This window comes from Vespula pensylvanica, chromosome 5 (genome assembly GCF_014466175.1).
Source record: "Vespula pensylvanica isolate Volc-1 chromosome 5, ASM1446617v1, whole genome shotgun sequence".
NCBI classification, from domain to species: Eukaryota; Metazoa; Arthropoda; class Insecta; order Hymenoptera; family Vespidae; genus Vespula; species Vespula pensylvanica.
In genome coordinates this window covers 8,180,061-8,190,060 of record NC_057689.1, presented here as the reverse complement: position 1 = coordinate 8,190,060, position 10,000 = coordinate 8,180,061, and the positions used below count along the sequence as shown (strand labels likewise).

Here is a 10,000-nt window from a genome sequence, read left to right as displayed (position 1 = left end):
AATTAATTCTATGTGATTCGTGACGATGCCAATAGTTCGATGTTCAATTCGATCATCGTTCGTTCTGTCTCATTTATTTTCTATACATCTTATTTATTGTCTAATTAGTGATTGTCTCCGTAAATAACACGGTAGAGTCGAACATACGTATGATGAAAGAGACGTCTTCTTTTACTCTGACCAATTAGTCTTTCATTCCTTTCGCGGATTTTTCTTTTCAGTTCTTCACAGTACATAACGTGAAAAAGAAAAATATAATTCACACGTGTCACGTACTTTAGCAAAATTCGTCCTGGTAAATCTTATCTCTTATTCAGAATATCGATCGTTTAATTTTAAACCTTTGAATGTTCGTTCAGAAGAATTATAAATTATAATAGCGTTCTAAATAAGAAAAATCAATGACTTTGATTTTTCATATCGTCGATTGATTTTAATACGTCTATTTTGTATTTAATCATTTTCTTCTTCTTCTTCTTATAACTCCCTTAAATTATTTCAATAGTAACGATAAAAAGATCATTTTTATCGTTCAGTATATTACACACTATTATCGTGTAAATACTCGATCGTAGAAAATAAAAGTATAAGAAAATTTGTCTCCGTCGAGATAGGAAGGAGAAAAAATCAAAGGGACAACCCGTGCCATCGTTTCCCTTCGATTTATCGAGTCGAATAATCCGGGAAAAACTTTCCCATCGCCATACTTTTCAACCTAAAAGAAATATATTCCTTCAGCGATGGCTAGAGAAGACCAAGCAAGACCATGCGATTAATTTTACTTTCCACGCCGTGAGTCTCGTCGGTAACGTAGCTCGTCGTTACGACCGAACCAGTTTCATCGTTGTCTTCCAACGTGGAAGAAAAAGGAAAAGAGGAAAAAGGAGGGGTAGAGAGGAGGGGGGAGGACGATGGGGAGAAAAAAAAAGATAAAAGAGAAGAACGAAGTACAGTCGTTTTGAAAGTACCGCGTCATTAGCCACGGAACTTTCCTTTCTTCCGGTCTTCACCGCAATGGTGGGGTGAAAAAGGGCCGTGGGGTGAGAGGAGAAGGGTGAAGAGGAGAAAAGAGGTAGAGAGTGCTTCCTTTGAGTTTTGCTGATTTAATGGCCGACGAGTCGCTCTCATAAAGGCATTTTTCTTTTCCGCGACGATATTCCTTTTCTCGAACGAATAGGAAGTGGAAAAGGGTGAAGGGTGAAGGGAAGAATGATCGACTATAGTTACTCTTCACGTTATTCTTTTTTCTTTGTGTTTTTTCTTATCTTTTTATTTATCTTTTTCGTTCTCTTTAACCAAAGTACTTTATTATATTCTTTTTTTCTTTTTATTTTCTTTCTCTCTTGTTATCTCGCTGCCTTGCTCTCTCTCTCTCTCTCTCTCTCTCTCTCTCTCTCTCTCTCTCTCTCTCTCTCTCTCTCTCTCTCTCTCTGTCTCTCTCTCTCTTTCTTTCTCTCTCTCTCTTTACTAAAAGTCATTTGCTATGTCATTCCTATCGATAGGATCCTCGTCGACGTTTGACGATTCCAAAGAATCGATCCTTGTGAAGTCGTAGATATTCCCCTCTCGAAAAATAAAAATATCTAGATGTCGTTTATCTAATGATTCCGATAATTGACACAATCGATCGTTAGAAGGTGGCAATGTGTAAAAGACACAGAGGATTAATTGAACGGAACGCAAGAAATTTCGTGGAGTTCAATGAAGCATTAATTCAACATTAGGAAAGTGATAACATACTGTAGTTTCATGTTCGGCCATGTTGAACTAACCTAAAGGCACCGTAGTAATCTAGAGAGGCTTGCCAGCAGCTGGCAAGCAGTAATATTCGGAATAGTCGAGGCCTCATAGCTTCTCTCTCTCTCTCTCTCTCTCTCTCTCTCTCTCTCTCTCTCGTTCTCTCTGCAGTACTGAATCGTTCATGAGTCGGTATTGCGATTTTGAGTGCCCAAAGACCGTTCCTGCTATTTCGCAATGGCGGCGTACTAGTACACTGCCAGGAACTATTGCAATGCTCTCGGATTTGACTTCAACGAGTCGATGACTGTACAATCCGAACCATCGGATCAGAGACCGAGAAAGCTCTCGCCTCCAACAGGTACGCCGGCTTACAATTGCAATTTTGAAGTCTGTTTGTGGCCTCGTAATAGTAGCTTTTGTGAAATTATAGTTGCCTTGACTTCTATTTCCGTCTGTTACCGTTCACCGACATTGACATATTTATTGCAATTAGTGAAACTTATCGGTACCATATCACATTCTCCCTTAGAATTTTCCTGTCGTATCGAAAATTATCGCGACGATTATTATCATTCTTACCCGATGGACTCGCTTCGAAATTATTTATTTCGGTCAATATTTGCAGTCATTTTAATCGCTATTATCGATCTATTTATAAAACATGCCTATTTCGTTATCGTTCATATTGTACTTAATAGTTTCGTGTAAAAATTTATTTGCTTTTTTAAGCATCGTTTTATCGATTGCCTCGATTGCTCGATTATTATTTAAAGGTTAATCAATAGTAATTAATTCTTATCATTATCATCGTCATCATCATTGTCATCATTATTATTATAAATTATTATTATCGAACTGTGTCTAGCAATATATCGTGATTGATTGCAATATAAAAATAATTTTATGTAGCACGATAAGAAGGTAACCGTGGAATTTGATCGCGACAACACAAAGAAAGGAACGTTCCACTTACCACGTTCGATCTTTCATTTCTCTTTGCCGGTTTGTGGCGATAACACGTTTCTTCGCGCATGTTTTTCGAATTAAGCGATAACGAGAAATCGCTTCAACATTACACGGACTTCGTTGCTCTCATTGTTACGAGATATCTCACCCGATTTATTTTTCTTCCATAACTAACAAAACCAGCTCGTTTCTTACCACAAACGAATTATATGAGAGACCTGTTTTATATACGATCTTTCTTTTATATTTCTTTATAATCGTTGGTCTGCACTTAGTAATTATTGTATAGATGGATATCTACACTTTCGAAAGTCCGTTGAACCGTCTCGCAATAGTAACTTAGGAAAAAATCAACTCTTGAAAAATTCGTTGGACACCTGCCAAGAGACAAACGTAGGATAAAAAATACATGATCCAAAATTTGTCTGATTTTTAAATATCTTTTCCATTTTATATATGGTTTTCAGAATTTTTTTAAACCGTGTAATAAATATAAGAGATATTATAGATCAGAGATTTATTGTTCAAAAGATTCATATGTTTACTTTGAATCTATGTTAAAATAGTTACTTTTTACTCAGAAATAATGTGGATACTTTTTACAAGGGATCGTACATGAGAATATTATATAAACGAATATTATACATATACTCGACTAATTAATTAAAGATTAATTTTGCCTTTTTTTTTCATGTATTGTTACACGAAACTACGTTATCTTTTTCTTTTCCTTAAAACTCTTGTTCGTAATTTTTCATTTGGAGCGTGTGTGCGACTTTAGCGACAAGTACGGACAAAATATGAACTACAAGCGCAACAGGGGAATGTTGTACCCACCACGTGCCCATCGTATCGATATATAAACTTGTGTAGGTCATATCCCTCTCAGTCGTAATATAACAATCGAATTAGTATGAGTCGAAGAATTAGTGTTAGTAGGTTAAACTTACGGTCTTTCATATTTATATCCTTCTTTGATGATAGCATGTCTCGCAGTAATCCGTTCTAAATAGGACGCAGTGTCGGTATACATTTTTAAATCCATAAAGAATAGTAAATATACTTCATACATATGTCAGCTAGTAATTATATAAATTTACGACGAAAAAGAATATTAGAAAGAAGTAGAAACTTTAGTACGCGAAACTTTGAACGAGAAGCGTTTATTAAAATCCTTTTGTTGGTTTTTCGTATTTTTCCAAATTTCTGAAATCAAATAAACCAACAGGGATTTCTTCTTTGGAATTACTTGATAAACGATAAATTTTTGTTACATATATTTATTTCATTAATGATAATTCGACATAGATGAATAATTAATGAATCACGCTTCATAACAACATTTTATACAAGCATAACAATGAAGGTTCAATCAAGGTCTCGTTAAATCAATGAGAGGATCGATAAGAACTAAAATAAAACGAATATAAACAAGAACGAAATAAAAACAAACGCGAGTATAATGAATCGTCGATACGAGTATAAGATAGAAAAACAAGAAGGAATAATAACGGACGAAAAGAAAAGAAAAAGCGTTTTATATTTGTCATCGTATTCCTACTAGTATTGTATATATCTGGGTAGTCATGTCTCCAAATTACCAAGGGCACGATTTGTTGAGAGGTCGTACAAAAAATCAACACGCGAGCTGACTCATGGAATACTCTCATAAAGGAAGGCAGATCTTTGAGGGACGCCAACGAGTGTGGACTGGTTATATCGAATTTATCTTGTTCGTTGAAATATACTCTTTCTACTTTTTGGTTATTCTAAATCACTATCATCATACATAAGGTAAGACGTACTTATACGATATATATAATATTTAAATATATATTTCTACTTTTACTTCTTCTTATCACTATTATTATCGTTATATATCGTTATATCGTAATAGTAGTAATAATAATGATAATGATAATGTAAAGTAGATTAATTCTATTGCGAAAATCGCAGCGAATAGAATCGCTGAGAATTCTATTTTATAGATTATAGTGCGAATACGAACTCACACGTTTTGATTTTTATTAAAATAATATATAAATATTCATTAATTATTATTTTCGACGAAATAAGCGACAATATCATCGAACAAGTCACCGTAACTTCTCCGTTTGAGCATCTCGAAACGCTTTCGTTTGCATTTGGAATGGTTCAGATAATCCGAGATAGTTTGCGCACACAAGCAAGCATGTAAATCGGTTAGTTCACGGAAACAATATACACCCTTTCAAGCGTGTATATAGAACTCAATAGTGGGTAGCAGTTTCGTCTCTTTTACCGCAAACTTCAAAGGGCGCCACTCTACGAAACTTATTTTTTCACGAAAAATATTAAAACACACAGTATTTATGCCAATGATTCAAAGTCAAAGTCATCATTTTTCGATGAACATAATCTTATATCAAAGATGAAGGTTCAAAAGAGAAATCGATTTTTCTAATTTTCAGGAAAACTTAATTTTTTACGAAAGAGAATTGCGTCAAGAAATACTTTTTTTTTTTTTTTTGAAAATAGTTTACGTACGAGAAGAAAACTTTGTTTAAAATTTGAAAAATTCGATTTATCGTTTCAATCTTTATCTGCAAGATGAGATTTTGTTCATTTTTTTAATCGTTTAGTATTAATTAAATCGACGAATCTTAATAGTCGAATCTAAAACATTGTTTTTCAAGTTGCAAGTTATAAATTTCGTATAATTCGACAAAACTATTACAAATATTGTAATACATAGAGATCAATGTGAGTTTCTATTAAGTGACTTGTACAAATACGCGAAATTATGACAGTATCACAACTTAGTGATCTATATTAATTGCACTGTTTATAATATTGTTAAGTATAAACTCTATCTATAAACAAACAAATAGCAGAATTAGTATTGCGGAATTAGTTTTACAAGACAAATGGCAACTATACGAAATACTATAGAATAGATTTCTAACGCGTCCAGTCGTATATAACCGTGTTATTATTATATACCGTACACAGTTTTATTCAAACAGCTTTTCTACGTCTCCGTCCTGACAAAAATTATTTTTATTAAATTAAAATATATCGAAAAAAATCTCGTTTATTAAAATATCTTACGTTACGAACGACTCGCCGAGAATGAAAGAAAAAAAGAAGCCAAAAAATAATAACAGTGATAACAATAATAATTTCATTTATAATCCACCCTCGTAATTATTAATATTTCGCAAGAATATCGATCATCGTAATAATTTAAATACTACACACAGATACATTTATTTATTCTCTTCGTTCGAAACCATCTAAGAAATATATTCATAACAAAGTAGACAATATTTGTCCTATAAACAAAAGTAGGATAAGAGAGAAAAGGTCGAATGAAGAGTTAGCGAAGCATCATTAATTATATTAACGACGCCACGGCCTCTTGACGTAAGCCACTTTAATGACATTAACGTCACCCGTAATTATTACTAATGTTGAGCGCGTACTCAACGAATAAGAGAGAAGGAGAGAGGAAGGAGGGAAGACCTCACCCGTTCATTCGGGAGTCATGTGTCACGGCACATACATAGATCACGTAACGTTACGTGCTACGAGGGACCACGAGGAAAGTAGACGTAGATATACGTTCTCTCTCTCTCTCTCTCTCTTACTCGTTCGTTCTGGTATACTTCATATACGCGTGATTGTGTCCGAGAAAACACGTCGAGAGCACGGCCTCGTTCTCGTATTTCGGCTCGAATTCAAACCGAAAGCGACGAAATATGTATGTCGCGTGTCCCAAACCCCTGACGAAGGGGGTAGAAAGAGAGAGGGAGAGAGAGAGAGCACAGAAACGACGGTGAATAACGTAAACGAACGTTCCGTCGAGTATCGTTTCACGTGAAGCAATGATAATTATTGAACGACACACACACGTGTGCATACACATACATTCGCAAGATGCTATTTAACATTGAAATCATTCGAGCTTATCACAGCATCCTGAATTATTATATTGTTATTCCTATAGAAATTTCTTGAATCAGTCTTAATAACATAATATATTCTTCGAGGGTGTATTCTTGTGAATTTTTTTTGTCCTCTTTTTCTTTTTTTTTTTTTTTTTTACATAATAGCTATATTTCCGAAACGAACGTGTTTGTTTATAAATTTCTCCTCTTTTATTTTGTTAAAAATTTTAATTATTAACTTTTAATTTTATGTTTTATATATATATATATATATATATATGTAATCGTTAAGCTTATTGTTATATTAAAATCGAGTTAAAAGACAGTCTTATCCAATAAAAAAATTAATTCGATATGTAAGAAACAATAGGAAAAAAGATAATACGAAGAATGATATAATCTCGATTAAGAATTGAAGAGGTATAAACGACGAACACAAATTTGCAAGTTACCTTTCGTGAAATTTAAGAGAGCATATTGTATTTCCTTCCTCTCTCTCTTTCTCTCTCTCTCTCTCTCTCTCTCTCTCTCTTTTCTTCTCATTTTTATCGCAATTGTTCACCTTATTACGAGATAGAAAGATAAAGAGGATTTTTTACAGAGAAAGAGGTTCTCCCTCCAAACTCGTAAATTTACATGCCCGAAGATTTGTTTAGCTTCTAGCTCTCTCCTTCTCTCCTCCCTCCCACCCTTCGTTTCCCACTCTTTTAGTTTTCTCGCCGCTCTTCTCGTTTTTTCTCTCGTTACGAAATGTTAACTTTCTCGGAGGCTTCTCTTTCCCCTTTCTCACTCCCACCCTTCCTCCTTCCACCCCATAGTCCCTCTTTCTCGCCTATCTCCTTCCTCCTACTTCGCTCGATCTTTTTCTTCTCTCTCTCTCTCTCACTCTCTCTCTCTCTCTCTCTCTCTCTCTCTCTCTCTCTCTTTCTCTCTCTCTCTCTCTCTCTCTCTCTCGTTCTCTCTCTCTTTCTCTTCTTACCTTTTACGGTCCAGAAATTATTAATTCCGAGCCGCACGGAAAGCATTGTTTCGCGGGTCATTATTCTCTCTCCCTTCTCCTATTTTCTTTCGCGTCTCGACGAAACAATTAGTGTAGGGTGTACGTTCTCCCCCTTCGAGCGACGTAGGTACATACATACAGCTTGGGAGGTATCCTTTACTTTCTTTCTCTCTCTCTCTCTCTCTCTCTCTCTCTCTCTCTCTCTCTCTCTCTCTCTCTCTTTTTCTTAAAAGCAAAACGTCAGAATGCATGGTTGTTCTCGGTAATAAGTTAGATACACTTCTTGAAGGTATTCTCATGACTCAGTGAATCGTAGTCGCTGTTTTCGCGACGATGATCGTCGTTGCTACAAGATTATATTAATAATAATTATTGTTATAATAATTGTAATAATAATAATAATGGTAATGATAATGATAATGATGATAATGACGATGGTGATGATAAATTATATTCAAACACGTACATATAGTTGCAGATATCAGTAATTACAAAAAAATTATCTCAACACTCCGTAAACAAATAATAGAGAAAAAAAGCTTGACTACGATAGTACTATTTCTAATTAGAACTTGATTGAGAAGAGTCCGAGAGAGGAAAATATATAATGATAATAATAGTGATAATGATAATGGTAATTACGTTGTTTAGTAGGAAACAAAATAAGTCGATAAAATTTCTAATTGTTTTTCCAATATGATAATAATAATTATAAATAATTAATTAGAATTGAATTGATCGAAAATGATCAATTTCGTATATTATATTTATACAACATATAATATATTGTGTTTGCGTTTGTGTGTGTATATATATTGATAGATTGAATTATTTATATAAAGTAAAAAGAAAAAAAATGATTAAAAGGGGTTTATTGTACGTGAATAATTTAATCAATCGTTTGCACGCGTGTAGACGATATAATAAAACATTAATAAACTACCAAAAATGCATAGATACGTATGAGCTTTAAATATATTCGTCGAGTCGAAAGAATCGATAAATAATACGGTCGATTAATTGCGTTATTAGAAATCCTTGATAAAACGATATTATAACCGTACGATTTTTCGATCAATTTCTTTTTTTTTCCTTTTTTATTTTTTATGTATTTATTTATTGTTTTTAACCATCCATCTAAAGGAAAATATCTCTATGAGCTGATGTAATTTGGAATTCTCTCTCTCTCTCTCTCTCTCTCTCTCTCTCTCTTTCTCTCTCTCTCTCTCTCTCTTTCTCTCTCTCTCTCTAACTCTCAACATCGTCTATTGCTTCCCTCCGAACGAACGAAGGAGGTAAAAGAGGGGGAGGGCAATAGTAGGGAGCCTTTCTTATACACAGACTGCATTTCGCAATTTGCTTAAGCAAACCTTTCCAGAAATTCATATCCGCCCGTCCTTTCGCTTCTAACCCCCTCTTCTCTTCTACTTTGTCTCTTCGCTCTTCTGCAGAAGACGTTTTTTCTCTCTCTTTCTGTTTCTCTGTCTCTGTCTATCTATTTCTGTCCGTCTCTCTCCCACTCTTTTTCAGGAAGTACAGCAAGCTGTCTTTCTTTTTTTCTATTCTACTACCTAGCTTTTTTCTTTTTTTTTTTTTTTATATAGCCATATTTGTTTTTAGAAGAAAAAAAAGGAAAAATAATCTTAACCCATTTGATCGAGTCGTTTGTTTCTTCATATATATATATATATATATATATATATATTTTTTTTTACTTTATTTTTCCTCCCTTGTTATATATATATATATTTTTTTTCTTTCCTTTTCTTTCTATCAGAGATTTTTCAGCGAGTATTTTTCGTGGGAACATAAATCTTTTTACTGGCAAATCCCCAAATACACGTGGCGCATGCGAAAAATGTTGGGAAAACTAAGCAAGGTAATCCATTTAATTACGATTCTTAACGCTCGAAGTTTATTTTGTTATGAAAAAAATATTTTCTCTAGTTCTTATTTCCTTGTCATTCTCGAAAGAAAAAGAACGAACTTTTATGTAAACACGCATGTATGTACGTACATACATATACACATACATACATTCATGTATACATCATACATGTACATACATACATCCATGTATCTACATATGTACGTACATACATATATACATACATACATTCATGTATACATCATACATGTACATACATACATCCATGTATCTACATATGTACGTACATTAACATAAAACGAACATAATCTTAAGACGAAGCTAGATATATTCTTCAAAGGATCCTTTTTTCCTTTATTTTCTTTACTATCATCTCTCCCTCCTTGAAGTTTTCCACCATCGACGATGAGATTGCACGCTATGAAAAAAGGAAAAAGAAAAAGAGTGAGAGAGAGAGAGAGAGAGAGAGAGAGAGAG

At 33.9% G+C, this 10,000-nt stretch overlaps 1 protein-coding gene across 2 annotated transcripts in view; it reads left to right on the top strand.

Moving 5' to 3' along the window:
* LOC122629504 (alpha-mannosidase 2) overlaps nucleotides 1–10,000 on the top strand; it is a 188,539-nt gene that overhangs the window by 83,849 nt on the left and 94,690 nt on the right. The gene's annotated exons all lie outside the window — the stretch shown is intronic.